Source organism: Canis lupus, chromosome 13 (assembly GCF_011100685.1).
Source record: "Canis lupus familiaris isolate Mischka breed German Shepherd chromosome 13, alternate assembly UU_Cfam_GSD_1.0, whole genome shotgun sequence".
In the NCBI taxonomy this organism is placed as follows: domain Eukaryota; kingdom Metazoa; phylum Chordata; class Mammalia; order Carnivora; family Canidae; genus Canis; species Canis lupus.
This window is the reverse complement of record NC_049234.1, coordinates 25,677,344-25,704,037: the sequence shown is the minus strand read 5'-3', so window position 1 is coordinate 25,704,037 and position 26,694 is coordinate 25,677,344. Positions and strand designations below refer to the sequence as shown.

General features: G+C 48.6%; 1 long non-coding RNA gene across 25 annotated transcripts in view; it reads right to left on the bottom strand.

The window, feature by feature from the left end:
• LOC102151812 overlaps nt 1-24,544 on the bottom strand; it is a 237,951-nt gene extending 213,407 nt beyond the window's left edge. For 23 of the 25 annotated variants that reach the window (XR_005368676.1, XR_005368657.1, XR_005368655.1 and 20 more), the window contains exon 1: nt 24,423-24,544. This is a non-coding gene — a long non-coding RNA (uncharacterized LOC102151812). Of the gene's footprint in view, nt 1-22,047; nt 23,100-23,121; nt 23,364-24,422 lie in introns of those variants that run through there. The other 2 variants (XR_005368662.1, XR_005368663.1) reach the window with 2 other exon arrangements.
• Nucleotides 24,545-26,694: the final 2,150 nt, after the last annotated feature.

The window sequence follows — 26,694 nt, the reverse complement described above, 5'->3', positions numbered from 1 at the left end:
ATACTCCTAGAGCAACAGGAGGCAAGCATGATGGCATTCAAAGGCCCTTTACTACCTGGTGGATTTTTAAGAACTTGCTTTTTATTGATTGATTGAAGAACAACTACATCCAGATGGTAAAGATTTCCAATAGAATAGAGTCCCAGAATCAATGCTGAGCTTCCCTCCTGCTTCCAGAAGGCCCTGTGGGCCCCCTGTGCAGCAGCCACTAATACAGTCTTGTTTGTGCACCCTTCCAGAGCTAGTCGTGTGCGTGTGTGTGTGTGTGCGCGTGCGTGCACGCACACGTGCACACGTGTGTTATTTCCTTGACACGCAAATGCGAACAATGAGAGAATTCCGAAAGAACTACTCACCATCTGGAGCCTGATTTTGTCATCTGTCAAATGACAAGCTCTGATAGGTCCCTTCTGACTTTGAAGAGTCCAAAGTATGGACCTACCTGCCAAAATCCAGAGGCAAGCAGCTTGAGAAGCTATCCTGCACATTGATTTGACTCCACTCTGGGGACGTGTCGGGTCTGCTGGAGCGTACTAGTGCTAAACAGCTGACCTTTGCTGAGCGCTCCCCAGGACCAGGCTCCTGGCCAAGCAAGTCATAGGCACCTACTCGTCCAACCTTCCTAAACACCTAAGGAGCTAAGGCCTGGTCTCATTCTCCCCATTTTATAGGAAAGGAAACCAAGGTCCCAGAAGCAAGCAACCTGCCTGAGGTCACATAGCTGGTAAGTGGAAGGTCACTAGGATGCAAATGCATTTCTCTGATGTTCATCATATTGGGTGACACAATGTAACAGGGAAGAACTGCAAGCCATATGACACAGATATTTATCCCCAGTGTGGTGTATAAATGAAATCCCAAGTCATCGTGAGAAACAGGGACAAACACCAAAGACCCACATCAACCTGGCCTCAGAAACTCAACTGAACATGAAAGCAACTCCATGCAGGGCAAATGTGTGACAGAATCTTGTGGCTGCAAATCTGGCAAAACCAAATGGGGAAGACACTTTACAAAATGCATCAAGAGCCTTAAAAAACTCTAGAACCTTTGACTTGGTCATTCTACAACCAAAAATTTACCTAAGGCTAATCTGAAAGATAGAAACAGGTTTATCAGTCTGCATATGCATGCACAGACAGTCATCTCAGCACGAGTTATGAGAGACAAACATAAAATATATTCTTAATACTCAAAATCACAGACAAAATTGGGAAAATGACAAAATTATCATTGATGGGATATTACAACATTATGTTGCATTAAAAATCATACTTAAAAGCCAGCTTTTAACTCCATGTGGAAATACTTCCACTACATTCAGAGCAAAATCCAATGAGATTATTGATATTAGGTGACTCAAATTAAAAAATAATAATGATAAGCAAAGAAAAAAGAAAGGATATGCCGAGAAAGACGTTAACACTATTTTCTTCGTTTATGCTCTGAACGTTTCCCAAGTTTCCACAGGGACAATAAAAATAAGCATTATTTGAAAGAAATTATGATCCATGTTCCTGGATCAAGTGAGCAACAGGTGTAATATGAGACCGAGAAGAATTTAATTCGTTTCCAGAGTATGCTTCCAACAAGCTACACGATCCTGCAAAATAAGGCAATGGATTTAGAAAGAGACTGAGTAAAAAGTGGCTCAGGCCCAGGACCATGGAGACCAGAGAAGGGAAGCCCCAAGAACAATCTACACCATAGCAGGTCCACTGGGGAACAGGGGCGTCCCCAGGTGAGTGATCTAAGAACTAGGGTCTGATGGAGCGGAGTCCAAAAAGCAGCTACTTTCAGGATAAAAAGCTACATAGTTCAAAGAGGAAGGGGCGACTAGAAATCCCAGGACAAACAGAGAGCCGTCCAGAAAGGACACGTGATCAGCATCCACAGCTTGGACGTGCAGGGAACATCATTTAGAGCATAATCTCATAAACGCTGTTTACCAATGTTTCAACTTTTAGAATTAATCCTGTGGATAACACACAGAAGTCTTAATTATGGATGTGGGAGAGAATATGAATGTTACTTGCCTCGCTAACAAGAAATAGAGAGGTCAGAAGAAGGAAGGTGGAAGAAGGAAGGGCAAGGCCTGCTGATATCACAGGCTCAGCACGTGTGAGTCATGGGATAGCAGGGAGGCTGAGGAAAGAAGGTCTAAGTAGGGGGTGGGGAGGGTGGGAGGTGGTGGAGATAGGCAATTTAACCTTATTATTTAGAGATACTGACCCACCCCCCCACCCCCATTCACTCCATTCACTTAGGAAAAGGACTAAGGGCAGACAAGAAGACAGGAGAACAGGGATTCTGTCCTTTTCCACATCAGCCTTTCCCACTTGACTTTAAATACATGCATGTAATATTTTGATTAAAAACCCAACTCTTGGGCATCACTGGGTGGCTCAGCGGTTTGGCGCCTGCCTTCGGCCCAGGGTGTAATCCTGGAGACCCAGGATGGAGTCCCACGTCGGGCTCCCTGCATGGAGCTTGCTTCTCCCTCTGCCTGTGTCTCTGCCTCTCTCTCTCTGTCTCTCATGAATAAATAAATCTTAAAAAAAAAAAAAAAAAAAAAACTCTTGGGGTGCCTGGGTGGCTCAGTCAGTTAAGTGTCTGCCTTCAGCCCAGGTCATGATCCCAGAGTCCTGGGATCCCTGCTCAGTTAGGAGTTCACCTCTCCCTCTCCCTCTGCCCCTACCTCCCCACTCATGCATACTGTCTCCCTCAAATAAAATCTTTTTAAAAAAATTATTTTAAAAAGGTGTTTAACTCTGAGTTCAAACATACTATGAGCAGGAGCTTCCTGCCTAAATGCTCCCATCCCTCTTTCCTGCTTGCATGTGGTCAAAGAGCTCTGCATCTGTATGAAGCAGCTATTCCTGGGGCAGGCCAATAGCCTGATAATGAGCTCCCCCAACTACCTGGCACAATAACCCAAATCCCCACAAGCTGAAGGCATTTTTAGATGCAAACCGCCCCAAATATCTCTCTCTTGCAGATGAACTGGGAAGGGATGACACACATGGGATCATATTATAAATGCCACCTGGAATGTAAAGACACTTAACAAAAAAGGCACACTATGTGGGCTTTCGAGATAGTACACTTCCTTCTCTTGGTCTCTGCCCACAGGCTCCATGCCCACTGTCCAATATCACCTCCTCTGAGCAGCTGGAGCAGTCTAATGCCCAAGTCCCATCAAGTCGCTCTTTGGCCCCAAATTCTACCTTGGCTCTTCCTGGAGAATCTCCAGGAGCTGGTCTCTTTGCTAGGTACCACACCGCAGTTGGCCCAGGCCACACTACACAACTCTGAAGCCCACTGTTCTTATCACAGTCTAGCTCGGCAGTGTCCAACAAAAATACGATGCCAGACACATATATGATTTAAATTTTTCTAGGGATTCCTGGGTGGCTCAGCGGTTTAGCGCCTGCCTTTGGCCCAGGGCGTGATGCTGGAGTCCCAGGATAGAGTCCCACGTGGGGTTCCCTGCATGCAGCCTGAGGGAGAACCCTCTGCCTGTGTCTCTGCCTCTCTCTCTCTCTCTCTCTATCATGAATAAATAAATAAAATCTTTCTAAAAAAACTAAAATAAAATTTTCTAGCAGCCACATTAAAAATAATAAGAAACAAGTGAAATTCATTCCCATATGTATTTTATTTAAATTACTATCTAAATCTTATCATTTCAACGCATCATCAACACGAATAACTATTAAAGATATTTTACATTCTCTTTTTTTGTACTAAGACTTAGAAATCCAGTGGACATTTTATACTTCTAGCACATTTCAACCCAGACTTTTTCTACCTTTCAAGTTCTCAACAGCCCCATACTAACCACCACACCGGACAGCACAGATCCAGCTATAGCTTAAAAAGCCCAACTTCTCTGGGCCTCTCAGGGGCCCCCCACCTCACCCCACCCCCAAAGGTCGGGACAGACTTTGTCTCCTTTCTGTCAGGTACAATACAACCTTTGATTGTAAGAGCTAACATTTGCACAGAATTTTTTGTCTTATACCCGACAATGCTTCCTGTAGTTCTTAAAAAGTGTCCCCAGCTGAAAGCTTCAGAAACTGTGGGTTAGAGAGGTCATCTGTTCCAGGCCAGAGTCACACAGCCAGTATGAACCATGCCTCAGGCCTCCTGCCTACAAATCCAGGTCATTTGTCTTCACTTACAACTTGTTAAATGCTTCACCCAGGCCAATCGAGCAAATGGGTGCCCCTTTCCCTAGAAGGAAATACTACACTGCCCCTGGGGGGGGGGGGGGGGTGTGTACTGAAATTTTTGCATCAACTTTTAAAGAGATCCAATCATGCACCCTTCTCTGCTTCCTCTGCAAAGGATTATCTGGAAGTTTAAACCACTCAACAGCTGGGAGATATCCTTAAAAAGCATCATTTGTTACTCCCACAATGAAAACCACATTGTCGATTTGGGGGGAAGGGGGAACAACGTGGCAGCTCTCAGTTTCTTGCCAGGAGGGAGGTGTGTGCCCTGAGCCCCATGAGCTACTAGAACAAATGGAAGGAGCCGGCCTGCCACTAATCCACTCTCACTGATTAAGTCCCAGCGTGAATCAGGTCTGCAGGGGGGGTGGGTAACTGGCCTCAAACCTGCATTTATTGTCTACACTGGGATTCATCCCCAAACAGGTTGAACTGGGAGCACTGGGGCAAAATCCAAGGGAACTACCACCCACAATCATCTCTGAAAAAGGCAAAGGGTTCTAAGCTCCCAATGCTTGGCCAAACCCTTAGAACCAAACTCCATCCACTGACATTCCCAAAGAACAAAAGAATGTGGGTGATCCTTGGAGCTGCCAGATGGGAAAGATGATCTGTGGTACAAGGACAAAGGGACATTTGGGTTCTGATCCCACCCCTGCCCCCATGTCAGCTGCCCCGGCCCACCCTGTGCTCCTGAGAGCTGGGCAGTGGGTGCCACTGATATAAACTTCTCTCAAGTGCCCCTAAGTTCTTCCACATTGAACATCAACCAACTACCTGCACCCCTTGAAGTAGAGATAAGTTCAAGGCAGGAAAGCATATCAGTTAAGACACAAAGATCCTAAAATTAAGCTGCTTGGCTTCAAGTCTTAGCTCTGGCCCTACGACTTATTCACGGTGACCTTGAAATGTCACTTACTGTCTCAGTTTTCCCAATGGTGAACCTGAAATTAAGACAGACCACAGAGACTCTTGTGAGGCCTGCACAGATAGATTAAATGTAAACGCAGAGTGCTCAGAAAGGAGGCTGGTGTACAGTCGGAGGGACTAACATGTTCACTAACATGAGCCCACAGCTGAGAAAAATCAAGGCCCAAAACGAGGGCAGCAATTAATGTCATTTTGCAGAGACGGGGCTTAAGCATGGATCCCAAGACTCCAAAACTAGGAATTTAAAAAATGAAACACCACTTAGAAAGGTTTTTCAAAATGGAAGTACTGAACACCCTCATTCATTCATCATGTGTTTACTGACCACCCCAGCCCATATGCCAGACAGCCACCCCCCCTTCCAGCATATGTGGGGCTCGCAGGCTGGCTGGATAGTAATAACCAGCGCATATTGAGCACCTACTACATGCTGGCTCTGGGGGAAGCTCTTCAAGCACAAAATCTCATTCAATCTTCACAACAATGTATCTAGTAGGTACTATTTACTTTCCGATTTTACAGATGAAAAAATAGACTCAAGAGGGTAACCTCCCCCAGGAGATCCGAGACCTCCCAAGGCAGAGGCAGGGCTCAAACCTCCACTGAGCCAATAGAAGTCCTCATTCTGATCCATTATGCTTTGTACGCTTTTCCATGTTCCTAATACATAGAAACAATTATGGCTTTTCCTTTTCTGCCACCAGGTAACAGAATAATTCAAAATGCCAGGCCAATCCCCAGTAGTAAGAAGCCCAGGCTCTGGGCCTGACAGGATAAATGAATGAATCAATCTTGTCGATCAACCGGGTTCCTTCTCCTAGAAGAGGGATCTTCCTGCCCTCCACCCAGGATTTGGGCCTCAAGGCTGGAATGTGAGGCAGGGAGGAGCAGAGGAATTAGGAGGCTATTTGTTCTTCAGGGAGGCATCCAGCAGGGTGGGGTGGGGCCTCTGGGGAGCCCATTCTATTAGACTGCAATCAGTGTATCAGTTTCTGAAAGGCTTATCCTGGCTGGGGGTATGGAAGCCCCTGGGGCCATCAGAACCACAGCTCCACTGCAGGAGTCACGCTGCATTGCTGCATTTCTGCATTCCAAGCACAGAGGTCGCAGGAAGTCTGGAAAGAGGGTAAGTCCCACGTGGGCAGGTCAAGATAACCCGGCAGAGAGCAGCGGTCCAGCAGCACTGTGGACGGGCCTGGAGTCCCATACCCACGATGAAGGAAAATTATACAGGTCAGAGGCTGTTTCCAGAATGCCAATCCCACCGCTGCCACTGTGTGACCTTGTCTGAGTCACCGCCTCTCTCTGGGCATCCGCTTCTGCCTCAACATCAGTCTGGGACAGCTGCAAGGGATCTTTAAGCACCAACGAAAGCCAACGGCAACCGTGGGCGCACTTGCTCGGTGCTTATTATCGCTCTAGCCCTGAGTTCGTCGTGCATGATCACATTTCAACCTCGCCATGACCCAGACTTTGACCCTCGGTTCACAGCGGAGGAAACTGAGGCAGGGAAAAGTTAAGGCCACTGCACAATGGATGAAGTAACAGAACGAGGCAAAGGCAGGGGAGGAGCGGTGGCCACCCAATTCCAGGAACTGAGCTCTTTAACCACCACACCAAGAACACTTACTTTTAGATTACCAGTGAAGGTGAACTACTTGGCCAAAGAAGTCCCTTCCAACTTTGAGAGTGTATGATCCTGGGACAATCCCAAAGCAGCTCTGGGTCCCAGCACCCTAAACACAAACTCTGACCCTGTGCCTTACGTAAGCAGGCATACAAGAGGATGCCCAGCAGCACAGTTTGTGTGTGGGGGAAAAAGCAACAACAAAACAAAACAAATGCCAACAATTCACATGCCCTTGGAGAATGAATAAATAAACTGTGGTCTGTTCACAGAGTGGAGGAGATTACCACGGTGAGAAATAGACCACGATGATGATATGCACCAACATGGACTTATCACTGTGAAACTGGGTGGCCAAGTACACTGCCTAGAGCATGGAACTTCTGTAAAGCTCAAAAGGAAGAAAAGAAAATAGTGTAGGAAGTCATCAGAGAGGGAGAATAAACCACGAGGACTCTTAGTCATAGGAAACGAACTGAGAGTTGCTGGAGGGGAGGAGGTGGGAGATGGGTTAACTGGGTGATGGGCATCAAGGAGGGCACATGATGTGATGAGCACTGGGTGTGATATATGCAACTGATGAATCACCCAACTCTACATCTGAAACTAAGGATATACTATATGTTGGCTAAATGAATTTAAATTCAAAAGAAAGAAAATAGTATTTAGGCATACTCCTGTATACGGTGAAAACAGTTTAAGCAAAGGTATAACAAACTCCCAAATCCAAGATCATGGTTCTTTCTAGAGGAGAGCACTGAGGAGTAGGGGTAGAAGAGACCAGAAAAAAGACACCGGTAGAGTCAGTGCTCATTGGTCATATTCTGCTCCTAAGCAAGGGGCCGGTTCACAGGTGTCCAGTTACTACCATGTCCCATGACTGGCCTATAAATGACCCCCATTTCTTTTGGAGACACCAAAAGAGTATAACAGACTATAGAAGCTACATGAAATCTGCTCATCCATTCTGTCACCAAAAATGTTTGTTACCAAAAACATTTGCTAGTCATTTATTCTGCAAGAAAAACAACTCTTGGACAGGACTTTGATAGGTCCAGGGTAGATGAACCATGACTGCTGCTAGGCCATTACTGCTACATTAGCAAGTACCTGCCCTCACCCAATCTTCACCAGAAACCTGGGTGCTTCCCTCAACTCTGGAGGGATGTTCAGTAAGAACATCCACCTGCTAGAACTCTGAGGGCATGACCAAGATAACGCACAAGAAGGCTGAACTGAGACACCGACGAGGTAAACACTGACCACTGGAATCCAAAGGATGAAGACTCAGGGCAGTGCTGCAAATATGCAAGACCTGTCTGCACAAGACCTGACCTGCAAATGTGCACTCTGTCATTTCTGGCTGGATGACCATGGCTGAATTTTGTACAATTTCTGTATTTCATGCCAAAACCATAGGCAACAAAAGAAAAAAAAAAAAAAAAACAGCTAAGTTGGACTTTGTCAAAATTAAAAACCCTTATGCATCCAAGGATGCTTTCAAGGGAGTGAAGAAACAACTCACAGAATGGGAGAAAGTATTTGTAAATTGTATGCCTGAAAAGGGATTAATATCCAGAATATATAAAGAACTCCTACAATTCAGGACACCTGGGTGGCTCAGCGGTTTAGCGTCTGCCTTCAGCTGAGGGCATGATCCTGGAGTCCCAGGATCGAGTCCCACATCGGGCTCCCTGCGTGGAGCCTGCTTCTCCCTCTGCCTGTGTCTCTGCCTCTCTCTCTCTCTCTCTCTCTCTCTCTCTGTCTCTCATGAATAAATAAATCAAATACTTTTTAAAAAAAAAGAACTCCTACAATTCAACAGCAACAACAAACATTTCTCCTCAGATCTAGAAGTGGTCAATAAGCACATGAGAAGATGCTCAACACCACCAGTCATTTAGTGAAATGCAAATCAAACTCACTGTGAGCTATCATTTCATACTGACTAGGATGGCTACTATGTATACATATACATGGTATATACATGTATGTATATATATATGTATTTATATAATATCTGTTGGTGAGGATATGGAGCAGCTATGGAAAACAGCATAGCAGTCTCCCCCGTAAATTAAACACAGAAATCATCACATGACCCAGCAATACCTCTACATCCACGTCCACAGAAGCATAATTCACAATAGCCAAACAGTGGAAGCAACCCAAATGTCCATCAACAGACGAACAGATAAACAAAACATGGTGTACACGTACAACAGAAAATCATTCAGCCTTCAGAAAGAAGGGAATTCCAACAGTGCTCCAACAGGGATGGACACGGAGGACAAGTGAGATAAGCCAGTCACCGAAGGGCAACTACTGTCTGATTCCACTGATGGGAGGTACCTGGACTAGTCAAATTTGCAGAGATAGAAAGTGGTTGCCAGGGGCTGGAGGGAGGAGCAATCAGGAGTTAGTGTTTAATGGGGACAGAGCTTCAGTTTGGGAAGATGAAGCAGCTCCGGAGATTTACGGCTGCAAAACAAAGCAAAAGTGCTAATGCCACCGAATTGGACTCTTAAAAATGATTAAAATGGTAAATTTCATCATGAGTATTTCACCTCAATAAAAAAATTTTTTAATTTAATAATTAAAAGCCTAGGGATCCCTGGGTGGCGCAGCGGTTTAGGGCCTGCCTTTGGCCCAGGGCGCGATCCTGGATACCCGGGATCAAATCCCACGTCAGGCTCCCGGTGCATGGAGCCTGCTTCTCCCTCTGCCTATGTCTCTGCCTCTCTCTCATTCTCTGTGTGACTATCATAAGTAAATAAAAATTTAAAAAAATAATAATAATTAAAAGCCTAAAACTAAACTACGCCTCAATCCCCCCACATTTGTCAGCAAGGATGATGATCACCTCAGCTTCACCGGAGGGTCTGCTTACAAAGATTGAGTAACTCCAAGCTCACGGGTGGAGCAGAGTACATCATGCAGCAGGAGCTCAAAACAGAAGAGTGAGGGCCCAGCACATTGCAAAAGATGTTCAAGACTCAATCCAGCCCCTCACAAAAAGGGGAAGAAACAGAGACGGGAGACAAGAACAGCTCACTCACTGTGACCCCGACACCCCACCACCACCACAGCCACCGCCACCACCACTGACACAACTGGGCAGACTCTTGGATTCCAGACAGGTGCAGAGGTGGCCCAGGCATCCTCACCTGCTCAGCCCCGACTCCCCCTCAATCAAACACCAGAAACTCTTTTTTTTTTGGGGGGGGGAGAGGGTGGCATGGAGGTCTTATCAGCAAGAGAGCTTCCCCTCAACTACCAGGTCCCCTTCCCACCAGGAAAACTAGCAACGCAGAAGAGACAGTGCAAAAATCATTTCCTCTTTGCAGGGCTCAGAATCCTGCTGTCCGTTCCCCATCCTGTTCACATTGGGTTTAAGGAGTGAGAAGTAAGATATGCAGCAGGCCTGCATCCACTTCCTCTCTGCCTCCCCACTCCACCCCCCAGATGTGCCAGCTGGAGGGCAGGTCCCCCACCACCTCTGGGAGAGCCTGTGAGTTCCCAGAGCTTCAGATGTGGTGCCTGGAAGGTAAGAGGCACGCCCTAAATCTGTTCAACAGAACTCAGTTTCCTCCTGTGTCACCTTTTACAGAGAAAGAAACTCAGCCCAGAGATGTGAAGGTCACGCAGCTACTTCGAGGCAGAGCTGAGGTTCAAACCAGACAGTCTAGAGTTAGGATCTGGGGAAACAGAGACAGACACGAGGCCAGGAACATAAAGGGAAGGCCCACTGGATGTTGTCACTGCTGCCCCATGCTGCCCGAAGCTGAGCTGGGTATGGAGCGGCACTTACAAGTGTCACCAGAAGGGCAATGGGAGGTTGCACCCTGTTTTCTTGCTCAGAAATCAGAGGGAGAGTGAGGGAGGAGAGGGCTGAGCCAGACACCCAAGAGTTTCCTCTCCGTTGGTGCTTTATCAATGTGCCCATCAAGCCCCCTCCCTCACTGCCACCAAGTCTTATTTATAATTAAAACAGGTTTATGACACAGAAAAAACAATACCTGGAAGCCCTGTGCCTGCAATCCACATCACCTAGGACAGCTACAACTTCAATTCTTCCCTTTTCTCTCTCAATCTTTATCTAGAGATTGTCTCATTCAGAACCAGAGACCTGGGGTCCTGATAACTAAAATATGTAGCCGAAACCAAAACTATCCTGCCCTTTTGCAATACTGCAGAAGACAGGGGATCAGAAAACAAGGATGGGAATAACGAGAAACTTCCATCTAGGGAAAAAAGATTCATTTTTTTTTTAATTTCCTGGGAATCTGGAGTTAACGGGTTGATTCCAAACCCAGCGTCCACACTCTGACCTGGATTCCAATCCACCTTTTAAGAGTTGTGTGAACCTGGGCAAGTCAGCTAACTCCTCTGAGCCTCAGTTTGTCCCATCCGGAAAATGGGGTTGATAATGGTTGCCATATACAAGGTAATGCTGAATAATACATGGGGTCATGCAAGTGAAGTAGGTGGCGCTGTGCCCTTCACACAGTGGGCCCAGCTCTTGTGGGTAACATACTATGATTACTACAGATCCTCACCATCAGCCAGAGGAAGGAATTCATGTTCCCACTCAGAGATAAGAAACAAAGACTCTTTCTTCATGGCCCTCCTATCACAGGCAAACCCATCTCCACCTACTCCGCTCCACCCCACCAGCCCTGTCCCTGACCCCAGCCTTCCCAACCAACCAGATCTCAGCCATCCTATCCCTGGAGACCCACCTACATCACCTGCTCTCCTAAGCCTTCTTTTGTGCTCAGGTGCCTGGCTTCCTGGACTCCAGCATCCTCATTTTCACCCCTGAGAACCACTATCTCACCACGGTGCTGTCGACGTGCGAAATCCTATGTGTGTGTCTTCCTGCACTGGACTCACTCCGTGGGGAGGGTCTCAGAGGGATCCCCAAGCCCTTTTCAATGGCAGAGCTGCAAACCCAGCACAGCACCTGCACCTGAGACATGGCAAACGCTGGGGGCCTGAGTGCAGCTGTTCAAGTGCAATTTACACGCGGAATTAGTTCACACTTACTACACTTACTACATGAATTCCCACGAATTCATGTGGGAAAAGTGCTTTTTTTTTTTTTTTTAAGATTTCAATTATTTATTTCAGAGAGTGAGCAAGAGAGAGTGAGTGAGCGAGAGCGAATGAGCAGAAGGCAGAGGCAGAGGGGGAGGGACAAGCAGACTGCCTGCTGAGCAGGGAGCCCAGCCGGACACGGGGCTCGATCCCAGGACACTGGGATCATGACCTGAGCCAAAGTCAGACGCTTAACCAACTGAGCCACCCAGGTGCCCTGAAAAGTTAACACTGGTACTCAGTCAGGGCTTAGGAGCTACGTGCTGCGTGGCATTTCCATAGAGCGATGGATAATACTAAATAAATACCATGATGCTGCATCGTAAGGAATTAATGCTGCATCATAGTGACAGCGCTTTTGCTCTCACTCTGTCGAGATCTCTCAAAGACAAGGACTGGCTCTTTCACACTGTAAAATCCATGGTTCTTCCTCTGTGACCCCTCCTGGAGGTGTGCGTAGTTTCCAACCAGGTCCTTAATGAATTTTTCCTGCACCGAGCTCATGAAGATAAGACAGGGAAAGCTGTACAAAGTGGGGTGGGGCTTTTCTCTCCGTGGTGGCTGTTTGTTTCTCTGAGCAACTCTGCTATGATCGCTCACTGCAAATGCAGAGGAATCCCAAAACCACGCGTGTTCCCCTGATGGCCACCAGCGGTGACTCACCCACGGGAGCTGCCGGGAACCCATCAACACCTCTGCCCAGGAACAGCCCAACAACACCACCGCAAGTTCCCATCCAGCAGGATACAAAAGGACTGGCTTCCTCGGGGGGTGGGAAGCAAAGCCAACATGTGTTGAGGCAGAGAGGGAACAGGAAAAGGGAAGGCACAGTCTAGAATCTAAGGAGCAATTACTTTTCCAGGCACACGCAGCCCATCACAAAAGTACGTAAGGGTCTGAAGAAGCAATTCAGAACACCCCGGGCAAACTGTTCGATGGGAAGAAATGGGAATCCCTTATCTTCAGGAAAGGGCTGGCCCACTTATGGCATTTGAGTCCATAAGGATTTAAGCAGGGAGCACCCACAGTGGCACGTCCAGGTCCCCGTTGGGCGCTAGGGGCACAGGAAAGCACAGCACGTCTGCTGGTGCGACGGGAGAGCCACCGCGGCCAATGCAAACTGCCGGCCACATCTGCCCCACGTGTGTGTTTATTTTGGAGACAGAAAGGACTTCTGCATGGAGAGCAGAGCTGGAAGGGTTCCATGTGGGACTGAAGAGGCAGCCAGCGGCCTTCCAAACAAGCTGAGGCACTTGGACTTTATCACGCAGCGATAAGGAGCTATGGACGGTCTCGAACAGGGGCAGGGATGAGATCAGCGTGCCATTTCGGAGGGATCTGTCCACACGTGGTGTCCTGGGCGCGGAGTCTCTGAAGAACGTTCCAGCTAATGTAGCTGAGACTGTGCCCTCTTGCAGGATGATTGGCTTTTCCCATTTTTCAAAAGGTAATAGGAAAAAAACAAAAGGTCCTCTGTGTGCAAAGTCCCCAGTAATTTATGGGACAGCAGCTGGAGCAGATGGAGGCCCCTTGCGGCATTCACTCTGACGGGGGTGATTCCATAGTCACACTTAAGTAATGATTCATCCAACCAGGGCTGGAGGCAGTCTTGGGATCACTTCAGCGGATCTTCCCACTTAGAGACAAAGAGATCTCCTATCCTTGTGGAGCATCGCTTCTTATAAAACACATCAGTGCATCTGGTCCATAAAAAACCCACGAGGCAAAGGCCAGTCTGTCCTGGCCAGATTTGTCTCAGAGGACAGCAGCGTGGGGACCTGGGGCCTCACCCCCACAGGCTGTGTTTCCCGTTGTCCCCGCCACCCCTGCCCCATTACAGGGCCACCTTCTCCCCCAGAGCACCTGGGAGGAGCAGCTTGGAGGCTGCCCCCTGGCCTGAGCCTCCTCCATCCTTCCAGAGCCAAAGGCACTATCCTCTCCCTATCATCTCTCTGGACATTCCATACATGCTTTCTCAATCAGAAGGGCATTCCCTGCATAGTCATTTGTTGAAAAGGAAAAGCAAAGGGTTTTTAAACAAGCAAGGGATGACGAAGGAAAGGGGAAATCACTCCTTCAGTAACTAGCACACGGAGAGTGTCTGGGCAGACACAACTCAGACGGTACAATGAGGTTTTATACCCGAAGGATTCCTGAATCCTTGACCCTGGTTATGCAACCATCTCGCCTCTGGTCCAGCGCTAACAGCTGACATCACAACGCCAGAACGGCCTCCTGGGAGCTCCCACCTCCTGCAGCCTGTCCTACCTGTCTGGGTGCTTCCTCCTGCCCTGGCCAGAGCGTGCATTTCAGCGGGCAAACCAGATCCTGAAACTCCAAGACTGAAAGTTCATAACGCCTTCTCATTTTTGGTTGGAGTACCTGCTGCATAAAAGGCCTGCAGTGAGTAGCCGCTGAACAGCCCAGAGGATGTGAACGGTGGGGCCGGGCAAGAACGCAGCCCCCACCAACCCCAGTCTACAGGCTGATGCTGTCTGTTCCATAGGACGCCAGGGGCATGGGTCAGAAGCATGGCTTGTCCGGTCAGAGGCAGCTAGTAGATACGGGGCTTGAGAGATCCCTGAAGGGTTAGCGATGATTGGATTCTTCCAGAGGATTGGCGTCTGCAGATTCATTTCTAACAGTCACGGCTCACAAACAGGGAGAGAAGCAGCCAGCTGGGGACATGGGACGGGTGTCGCTCCCTTTCCCCACTTCCTCTCCGAACTAACTCCTACTTACGCTTTATGACTCAGCTTTAAGGGTCACCTCCTCCAGGAAGCATTTTGCAAGTCTATATTATTTATGCTTTCAGAAAGCACTAAAAATAAAGTTAAAGTAGCCTTTTGACCCTCACCAAAAGCCCCCTCCCCTCCTTCCTCCTAAGATGACAATAGTGACTTTGATCTAAATCCTTCTAACCCATTCTTTAGACACTCAGCATCCATCTCTAAAAGTATCCTTGAGAGCAGCCCAGGTGGCTCAGCAGTTTAGTGCTGCCTTCAGCCCAGGGCCTGATCCTGGAGACCCGGGATCGAGTCCCATGTCAGGCTCCCTGCATGAGGCCTGCTTCTCCCTCTCCCTCTGCCTGTGTCTCTACGCCTCTCTCTCTCTCTCTCTCTCTCTCTCTGTCTCGTGAATAAATAAAAATCTTAAAAAAATAAAATTAAATTAAAGTATCCTTGAGTAACAGAGAGCATGAGCTGTGAATTCTCAGACTGATGGAGGAGTGGGGCTGCACACTTTTTCGATTTTACCGCACGCTGCCAACAGGTCTCGCAGGTGACTTCACACGGTCGCTAGCCGAGTCAGGGGATCCTGTGCCACACTGTCCCGCCAAGATCTGAGTCAGACTTCCTATCTTGGGCACATTTTAAAACATGAAAAATGTACCCCCTGGACACAACACAAATGCGCTTCAACCGGAGGATGTGAACTGAACCAGTGGCATATCCATGGAACAGAACAGCAACCTCAACCGAACCGCTGATCCACGAAGCGAAGCATCGGGAACCAATCTCCCATGCATTCGGCTAAGTGAGAAAAAAACCAGACTCGGGTGCTACATGCTAGATAATGCCGTTTACATGAAAAAGGCAAAACTGTAAGGTCAGGGAACAAATGACTGGTTGTCAGCAGCTGGGGCCTGGGGAAGCTGGCCGACTACAAGGGACAGGAGGGAAGTCTGGGGGCGATGGCAATGGTCTGTATCTTGATGGTGAGGCTTACACAGCAGTGTTACATAGCTGTTGTGTGTTGATGAAAATGCCTCGGGTTGTACACTGAAAAAAGAGGGGATCTGCTGTATAGACGTCAGACCTGAGTGAGAGGAGGGCTCGACCTTATCAGGGAGCTTCAGGACTCATACTCTTCACTCTTTCTTCCTTTGAGAGCTGCTTGTTCCTATCCTTTACCTACTTTACTATGAGGTTGTTTGGCTTTTAGCTATTGACTTGGGGGAACTCTCTATCCTCATTATAACAGCTTCTTGTGCTCAGATGTGCTTTCTTCTTTAATATCTAGTCACATTTGTCAATTCTTCCCTTTTCACGTGTGCTCTGCTCCTTCTCTGGTGAACTTGTCCTGGGTCTTCATGTCTCACTGCAACGCGGGATTTCAGTATTGACCCTTTCATCCTGCATAAACTATCCTCTCCCATTATTCTATTCATAGTCTTTCATATTCCTTACAATAATGGGCTTTTTTTGTACGTTTGCTTCTTTCTGTGTGTCCCCCATGACATAATAAACTCTGTGAAAACTGGTACCGTATCTGTTGATCACTACTGAATACCCAAGGCCTAGAACAATGCTCACTACACAAAAGGCATTCCACAAACATCTGCTGAATAAATGAAAGTAAAGAAAAATCTAATACAAGTGCCTATGATGCAAGGGCATCTGGGTGGCTCAGTGGTTGAGCGTCTGCCTTTGGCTCAGGTCATGATCCTGAGATGGAGTCCTGGGATCGAGTCCCGAATTGGGCTCCCTACAGGGAGCCTGCTTCTCCCTCTGCCTGTGTCTCTGCATCTCTGTCTGTCTCTCATGAATAAATAAATAAAATCTTTTTTTTAAAAGTGTCTATGATGCATATAAACATGCGTCTAGCATGTAATACACATTATGCATAAATGTTAATGACCTATCAGGTATCACTGCACCACTGACAGCAACACACATCACACCTCTCACCAGAAAACGGCAAATGTGGCTTCAGGGCCAATCTCATGAGCCCTGAAAGTTACTCAAAAATTTTTAAATATTGAGACACTATGAAGTAACAATCCTAAATCCGAGGATTTACAAAAAAAAAAGTTTTAACTGAAAAATAAAAAACTTGATATATACAAAAAACAGTCTATTGTGGAGCTGCGCATCCAAATGAGACAAATGATTCAGTGAGCATTGAAACAGTCACTGAATAGAAATGTTATCTATGCAATAAAAATAAAGTACACAAGAACATTCAGGAATGCCCACTACCTAATGGTAACCAAGACAAGTCAGGATGCGACCACAGACACCGAATGACAACCTCAGCAATAAAGACAAAACAGTGACCATATGTAACTCAAGAAACCATATTTAACTTTTATGGATTTTTTCCCAGATTTTCAAAGATAAGCTCCCATTCCTTTCACATGAAGAAAGCTAAATTTTCCATCAGTTCCGTCCACCAAGGGCCTGTAATCTCCAACTCAGGTACTTCTGTTCTAAAACCGCCCCCTCCAAGTGCATTTGTCACCACTTTAAATGTGGAGTCTGGAAAACTACTCCTCGGTTGCAATCCTTGGAAAGTAACCAGAGTTTGCAGGACCCATTTACATCCACTTGTGCCTGGTCATTTAAGGCTTTTGAGAGTGCCCCAGCTTCTTGCCATCATTCCTCCTGACACACAGGAGCCTACCCTCTCAGGTCCCTGTCTTCCAGGCCCTTGCTGAGACCAGAGACCCCTCACCCCTCTTCCCGCTCAGGTAGGGACTGGAAGATTCAGCTGCCACATACCCAGCTGCCTCCATTTCAATACGTCGCCCTCAACCTCCTAGCAGGTATCATCAGAGATCTGCCTCTCTCCTACATGGAGAACTTCTTCCAGACTGGGTGGTTTCTTATTCACTACCCCCTGTGCCTGCGCTCGCTCACTCACCCACTCGCTCATTCCATTCCTGAATGCCTACCACGTCCCAGGCACCGTTTTAGAGCTGCCTTGTTGCACACAAACAGAACAGAACACAAGCCACGTGTACTTTCAGATTTTCTAGTAGCCACGTTTTTAAAAAGTTTAAAGAAACAGAAGAAATTAATTTCGATAATGTATTTAAGCCAATATATCCAAAATATCATTTCAATATACAGTCAACTTTCAAGAATTCTTTAGTGAGATACTTTACATTCTTTTTTTGTACTAAGTCTTTAAAATTGATGTGTATTTTCCACATGCATGACATCTCCATTCAGACTCCCCACTTTCAAGTGTTCAGTGGCCATATAAGTAAGGGCTGGTGGCCACGACATGAGCCAGTACAGTTTTAGGTGCTTGGGACAGAGCAGTGAACAGTCCAGAAGCTCATCACTTGTACGCATGTCCATCACCAACAGCCTGGACCAAGGGCCTGTGATACTTGCTCATTTGCACCTGGTGCCCTGGCTTCTGACTCTGATTTAGGCCCTTTTCACCACAGCAGACAGACGGATCATTTCAAACACTAAATCACACCCAATCAGTTTTCGATAAAACCCCAAATAGGTAGGTGGCTCCGCGGTTTAGCACCGCCTTCAGCCCAGGGCCTGATCCTGGACACTCAGGATCAAGTTCCACATCGGGCTCCCCGCATAGAGCCTGCTTCTCCCTCTGCCTCTGTCTCCGCCTCTCTTTCTCTCTGTGTATCTCATGAATAAATAAATAAAATCTTTAAAAAAAAAAAAAAAAAAAGAATAGTTCCGCATTTTACAGAATAGAAGACAAATCACTATGTAAGGTGACAGAGGTGAACTCGACTTGCTGCAGGGCTCAGCTCACTGTGCCTACAAATACAGAACCCAGGGTGATATACACCTGAAACTAAGGACGCTGTAGGTCAATTACCCCTAAATTAAAAAATAAATAAATAATAATTAAAAAAAAAAAACCCACACAATCTTAGGAAAGGCCTGTGAATGTGAACATCCACTGCAGGCTGCCCTGGCATCTCCTGCCTCTGTCCGCCTTGCTCACACCACTGCTCCAGTTCATTCTTCGTGCTGCTCCTCCATCTCACAGACTCACCACTGCTCCCAGCCTCTATCCCGGCTCTCCCCAAAGCCAGGAACAGCCTCCTCTAGACTAACCTCCTTCACTTCCTTCAAGGCTGCTCCAATGTCTGCCTCTCAACAGAAGCAGCCCTGACCAGCCAACTTAACCCTGCAGCCCACCCCAGCCCTCCAGACACTCACCTGCTCGACCAGCTCCTATAGAACGTGTTACCCTCTAAAACACTAGTAACATCCTTAGTTCTTTTTTTTTTTTAATTTTATTTATTTATGATAGTCACAGAGAGAGAAAGAGAGAGAGGCAGAGACATAAGCAGAGGGAGAAGCAGGCTCCATGCACCGGAAGCCCGATGTGGGATTCGATCCCGGGTCTCCAGGATCGCGCCCTGGGCCAAAGGCAGGCGCCAAACCGCTGCGCCACCCAGGGATCCCACATCCTTAGTTCTTACGTCTACCTATTGTTCTTTCTCTGTCTCTCTCAGCTGTAATGCAAGCACCATATATGCACAGAAATCCTCTTTTTGTCCCTTTCTGCATCTCTGCCACCTAGTTGCTTGGCACAGAGTAGGCATGCAGTCACTATTTGCTCGATTAACGAAAATGAATGGCTACAAGCCCTCAACCTTACAGAATTTATGATTTATTGAGAGAGGACACCTATAGGGTATATTCGGCAAGGAGAGGTACTGTCTTTGTTTGCTTGGTCTGCCATAACAAAACACTATGGACTGAGCAGCTTAAACAATAGAAATTCATTTCTCACAGTTCTGGAAGCTAGGAAGTCCAAGATCGTGGTTCTGACACAACTGGCTTCTGCTGAGAGCTCTTTTCTTGGCTTACAAAGTCACCCTCTCGCTGTGTCCTCACACAGAGAGAGGAAGAAAGTTCTCTGGCGTAGCTTCTTATGAATGTAGTAACCCCATCATGAGGACCGGCCCTCTACCCTACCTCATCTATCCCTAATCACCTCCAAAAGGCCCTACCTCCAAGCACCATGACACTGGGGGTCAGAATCTCAACATATGAATTTTGGAAGGACACATTCAGCCCATAACCAGTGCCACGGAGAAAAATCTCAGGAGGGTAAATGGGATAATACAAATATAGCAACTACAACTTATATAACAACTACCACATGCCAGGCCTGGTGCTAAGCACCTTGTGCCCAATGGCACGGCGGGGCCAGGACCACTCCACACAGAGGGGGTGCAGTGTCGGCCTGCACTGCCTCCATCCATTCCACATCGCCCTCTGAGGACCACCCTGCCCCCGCTGCATGGCTTGGACTAGAAAGGACACTATAGAAAGGCAGAGATTTTTGTCTCTTTCTTTCCCTGCTGGATCTCTGGCAGCTAGAACAGTGCCTGGCACACTGCTCAGCAAATGAATGAATGGATGGGATCAATCAATCTTGCGCAGAGTAGCAAAGCTACCAGGAAAAGGGTGTCCTAAAGAATAATAAATAATGACAACTGCTCTTCTGTCTTCTTCGAGAGCTTACTTCCTCTGTGCTAAGTGCTCTGCACCATCCCTGAGAGGGAAAAACCATTCTCCCTGCATAGCAAGCTGAGAGGTTAAGTAACCTGCAAATACAGGCTGAGGCCTGAGGGGCACCTCCCATCCCTGTCCTTTCACAGACTGCCCTGCAGCTTCCCTGATGGCTGATCTCTTTGTAACATTAAATACATTAAAATGTATTCAGAAACCACTACTCCAAGCAGCCACAGGAAGTAATAAAACCCAGTAATTGTAGCAGTAATATTAGCTAACTTTTTTTGAGGGTTTACTATGAGCCCAGGCACTCTGCTGAATGCCTGCTCTTCATCCCCTACTTCCTCCTCACAGCAACTTGTGAAGCTGGTGTTGTATCATCCCCATTTTATAGATAACAAAACTGAGGCTTACAGAGGTGAAGTAACTTGCCCCAAAATAACCCTGATCTGTACTACTACGTCTTAACCGTCCCCAGATGCCTCCTGCTGCTAGCTGGTTTCCTTCTCTTTCTTCAGTGTCCAGCAGGGCAAACCCTCCACTTCCCACCACGTTGGAGTGTATCATCTCTAAGACAGCGACTGTAGACTGGGGGCTGCTTGTTTCCTTGAATAGCCGCCTAATTCAACTAAGCACCAGGGCTGTGTTAGCCAGCAGACAGGTGAAGATGCCCACCTGCCCCTCCCCACCCCGCCCTCCACTGCTCTCAAGCAGCCCATGGTCAGCAAGGGAAAAAGAGGCAGGTGAACAAGTAATCCTGGGGCTCAGATGACCCGCCAGACACCAGCAAAACAACACACTCTACCTTTACTCCCCAAAAAGAGGAAGAGAAAACAAGGGAAAGACAACTCAGAATTCGTCCAATAAAAATGACTGAGACCATTTTGGCCTCGTGAATATAAGTAAGGCTTGTGTTTTATGACCCATACTGTTACTGTTTTTACTGGTGGGGTTGAGAGAGGGGCCACCACAATCTTCTATGGGTAGGTTCAGTAGCTACAGGAGCTACACGCACTCAGGATAAAGGCAGGGACTCTGAGTAGTTGCAAGAATGTGAGGGAAGGGAAGATGTGATCATTTGCTAAAAGAGCTCCATCTCCCATCTGCTGTGGAGTTGATAGTAATTAAATGCTGGTCACAAAGTCAGGCAGGGTGCCTGGATGTGGCACTTAACAAATCCTGAGAGTTTCTGAACCATGTCTGAGGCTCCTGCCCGGACCCCAGGGGCTTTGTTCCCCGGAGCTTTCCAGACACTGAAGGTCTTTCTGAGACTCCTTGGCCCCACTAGGTACAGCCTGCTTCCCCAGGGCGGAAGAGGCAGGCAGCCCGAGCAAGTGGTGCCTTTGTACATGATGTTAGGGTTTCTATCCTGCCTGAGTCCTCCTGTTCCAGGCCAACAAGCATCCCTTGCTTATTTTTAATTTCACTGCTCTCTGACTTCTGAGAGCAGGCCCTGGGCCAAATCGTGATGGTTGTGTTGCTCCCCAACTGTGTGACCTGAGGGGATATTTTCAAACCCTCTGAGCTGTGGGTTCTTCATCTGCAAAATACTGGTAGTAATAATAATAATAATCCTATTTTATATGATTATTGGGAGGTTAAATAAGATAATATTAGTAATAATAATAATAATTCTATTTTATATGATTATTGGGAGGTTAAATAAGATGATACATTTAAAGCATTTAAAACTGACACTGGCCCATGGTAAGAACCTCATCATTGCTAGACATTTTATAATAATTGCCTGGTGAGGTTGTAAGGGGCATAAAAATGCAAAGAACATACTTGGCATGATATACAACTTCCTGTTATTACAGGAACCACTATCATTTTATTATTACAATTATTATTACTACAGTTATTAGTTGCTTAGATTACTTAGAAAAACAGAAGAGATCAAGGAGGCACCTACCAAAGGACCATCTTGAGCAGCATCCTCCAGTAAAACCCAGAATTTCTGAGGTTTCCTAAGCAGAGTACGGAAGCCACGCCATCAACAGGGCTCATCAAATGATGCTCTGTTCCCACCTTGGACCCCGGTCTCCCTACAAAGGCGAGATGTAGAACGAGGGAGTCCTAGTCTCTTAAAGACATTATAAACCAGCGATAGGAGGGAAGGAGAAAAACAAAAACAAGGAGAGTGATGTGTCTACGGCCAATGGTGAAAAGGAACACAAAATAAAAAGCCCAAGCATCCATCCAGGAGGGCATGTGACTTCACACAAGCACCGTGGAAGCAGCCTGCAGCAGGCCCATGGCCACCTCGCCAGGCAATACGGACGGGGCAACCATCCAGGGTCCATGGCTTCTTCAGGAGAGGGCTGATTTGTCATTGAGCTGACCAAATCCAGGGACACAAAGAAGACGAAAGTAGGGGTGTCTCATCCTCCAGGAGCCTCTTGAGCTGAGCTGTCCCAGAAAAGTGTCCATCGCAAGCCGGCAGAAGGCCCCGAGCCCGGCCAGCCTGCCTGCCTGCCATCCAAGAAAGAAAAAAAAGAAAAGAAAAAAGCTGAGGCACAGGGGACAGACTGGATGTGGCCGGTGAGAATTCATCCGGGTTTTCAGACCAGCAATCACAGACACCACCAGTGCGGGTCAGATAGCTCAGAAGTGAGAAAAAAGAACTCCCTCCTTCCAGGCCTAAAAAATGCTCCAGCCATGGACAGAAAAAGCACACCGGACAGCATGGGAAGGGCAGGAAGAGAGAGGAAAATCCGAAAAAGAAGCTGATTCCGTCTACTTTTCAAGAGAAGCCCGGTTTATGCAGCACTCTGCCCACAAAGTAGGTGAAGCAGCAACAACAATAAACAGCACACTTCAGCAGGCCGAACAGCAACGTGACCACACAATAAATCCCCTCTGGGAGTTCAGCGGGTACAGCATTAGGGTGGGCACCGGACCTACCCAGCCTTTCCATCGCCAGACCCACACGAGGAATTCCGGCCGGGCTCTCTGCCCACGGCTGAGGCCACGAGGCCGTCCTCACCTCTCAGATGTAAGTCCCCTCAAGTCGTGGAGACCAGGCCACGAGGCTCGGCCCGGCCAGCCGTTCTGTTTGTCCTTTTGCTGCCTCCAGGAAGGTTTTTCTCCTAATAAATCCTTCAGGAAGTTCCACGCTCAGGGTTCAGAGGATCCACATAACCACCTTTTCCACTGGCTAGAGTTTTAGAGAGATTTGCTGTGACCACAGGACTGTGTCAAATGAACAAGCCTCAACTTGTCAACGCCAGTATGCAAAATAGGTCTGCAACATCCTATGACTAAGAGCAGAGCAGATACAGCCCCTACGTCCTGGGGCCCCCGCCCACCCACCACACACAAACACACGTTTCTCCAGGGTTTGCTTCCTCCGGGCAGCTAAACAGCTCCAGGAGGCAGGACTCACGGTGGTGAAGTGGGCCAGAGGGGGTTGCCAGCCTCTCTTTGGAAAACACAAGACCAGAAAGGAAAACCAAAACTTCACCCTCCTCTCCCTAAAAACCCCCACGAGTGATTTCCCGCGCCCTCCCCCCCTCCCAACCTCGCCTCTCATCTCCTTGAAGAGCCTGAAGTCAGGGGCTCCAGGGAGCAGAAGACTATTCCACGCTTACAAAGTATCAGGAAAAATTCACAGTGTATCCGGGCACCGGACACATGCAGCCTCATGGCTGCCCTTCCTGAAAGTCAATACCCACCCCCAACACTGGCAAAACTAAGAGCACGGCAGTCCAGGGAGGGTGAAACAGTTGAGCCAACAAGCCATCCAGAAAGGACTGCCATGAAAAGGGGTGGGGTGTGGGGGGCAACCAGCAATCTGTAAATGCAATGCAAAGGCAGAGAAAGTTTCCAAAAACAAGTTGGTGGGCTTGTGAAAATCACCCGGTGGTCAGAGGATGGAGGCAGCATCACAGGGGTGCACGGACCTCTCGCTTCTTACCGAGGGTCCTCCCAACCGCAGCTGCGACCCCAAGTCGGTACTGATTGGAGGAGGGGCTATTTTTAGCTCTGCTGGGTCACAACATGCCTTCCATCAAGTGCACGGACCCCGAATTCTCTCTAGGCATGCACGGGCCATGGGATGCCTCCCCCCTCCGCCCCCCCACCGACGTCCAAACTCACTGCCAGTCTCGAATCTGGGGATGAGGCCGGTGCACGGTGAAGGCGCACACGCGGGGATCCGACCCCCCCCCGCCCCCGGGTCCCCCCCGGCGCCCAGGTCCCCCCCGCTCCAGGCGCATCCCAGCCCAGCCCGCCAGGCCGGGGCTCGCGAGTTCCCAGAAACGCGGAGGGCAAAATCCTATAACTTACTGGAAGGTGGGTCCCGCCGTGCGTGTGCAGGTCGCCGGGGCTGCCGACGCGCTCTCGGCGTGGAAATGCGCCCGGGGGCGCGGGGGGCGCGGGGGCCGAGGCTGCGACGCGGCCCCCCGACCGACCACGAGGCGCCGGCCCGCGGGAACATGTGCATAGGACGGACAAAGAAGATGAAGCAACCGAGCCGGGGGAGGAGGGAGGACAGTGGACGGAGGGGGGGGGGAGGGGAGGGAGGGAGGGGAGGGGAGGGGGGAGCGAGGAGCCGCCCCGCGGACGCGTGCGTCCTCGGGCACCGCGCGCCCCTCCGCCCGCCGCCGGGGGCAGCGCGGGGCGCCCAGGGCTGCAGGGGGAGGCGGGGCGGGCCTGGGGCGCCGCGGCCGGGAGGCCCCGTTGGAGCAGGGGTGGGGGGAGGGGAGGGGAGCGCTGCGCACCGGGCGGGAGCTCAGCCCCACCGCGTGCCGCCGCCGCGAACCCTGCGGGGATGCCCGCACGCCGAGCGCCGGGCTGTGCGCGCTGCCTCTCCCAGCCCAGCCCTCCCCCCATCCCGGCGCCCTGGAGGCAGGGAGCCTTCGCACCGGCCCGATGGGGAAGGCGAGGTCGGTGAAACCGAAGGAGCCAGATGCCCCGAGATGGCAGGGAAGACCCCAGGCTTAGCTCCGTCCCTAGTGACCCGAGCGCCTCCGTGGGTACCACCCAGCACCCGCGGGCCTGATGACAAGGGCGCACGCAGCTCCCCACCTCCTCTGACATCCCTGTCCGTCCCCGAGGGCTGAGGACGGCAAGCCCCGTGTAGACAGCCGGCTGTCTGCACCGCTCCCTCCGCTGTAAAGTAGGGCTGTCCCCCCACCCCCACCGCACCCCCTCCTTGAATGCCCGAGAGCCCCTCCGAAGCAACTCCGGAGCGCCGGCCTCCTTGCTTTCTCCTCGTAAGCCCTGCACTCGACCGACGCACTTGAGCATTTTTTGAGCACCGACGGGGAGCCGATGCCCTGCGAGGCGATGGGGAGGGTCTCAAGGACGAGCTGGGCACAGACCATGGAAGGAGGGCACAGTTTGGTGAAAAGATGGACACGCAAATGGATGATTTCAGTATTATGGAAGCAGAGGCTTCCCCCCATCCCCCGTCTCCCCCACCCAATGCCTACACCCGCCCTATCATTTCTACTCTCCCACTCCTCCCTCCCTCTTGGGTCATATTCAGCTTCTCCCATTGCCACAGCCTCTTCCCGAGGTGAATCGTTCCCCTCTCTTGAAAAAGAAAAAAAAAAATCTTCAACTGATGCTTTTTTCATAATTCCAGAACGGTTATTCGGTGCCTGGCTCCTTGGCGGGGCTGGACGCGTCTGCGCTTTGGTAGCCAACCGCCTGCATCCATCCAGCCCATCCAGCCGGCTGTAGGAGGTGTGCGATCTGGTTGCTCAAACGTGCTCCCAGGAACCGAGGTTATCACCTGGGGGAAAGCCGGTATCTGCCTGCGGGGTGCCCCCAGGCCACTGGAGGCCCTGCTTCCAAATCCAACCTCAACTCCCTCTCCAGGGTCGTGACCCTGGCTACCAGATGCTTCCTGTTAGCTGCCTGTACTGGGGCCTTTCCTGGCTGAAAAGACACTCTGCCCTAGGACTCCTTCAACCTTGACCTTGACTCTGCTTGCCCTCTCTGGATCCCTACTGCGCTGATCTTAGATTCACAATTTTCCTTTTTTAAAATTAAAAAAAAAAAATTCCCTGAAAAATATAAAATATCTTAACGGCCTTTACCTTGCAAAATCAACTATCTTTTTAAAAAATATATATGTAAATTAAATTGAATTCACATATTCTGTATTATTAGCTTCAGAGGTAGAATTTAGTGATTCATCAGTTGCATATCACACCCACAAAATTAGCTGTCTTTTACATTTTGGTATATTTGCTCCCAATTGTTTTTTTAAAAAACAAATCATTTGTTTTTTTTTGCAAAAGTGATACAAAACATGTACACTGTAAAAATTTTAAAGTAATGCAGAAAAATACAGAAAATAAAAAGAAACCAAAGTTTTTTCAGCTAGAAATAACTTTCATGAATATTAGATAAATCCCAGACATTCATCTTTTGTATGTTTATATCCGTGTACATGGATAAAAGCGGGACTGACAGAATAGACAAACAATAAATGTATTTTGAAATATTAACACCTTAAAGTCGCTGTTTTCAAATTTATGGTATTTTACTTTCTCTTATAATAGAAGAAAGGGAAGCTGACATGAAGCTGATTGGTAAATTTTAAATG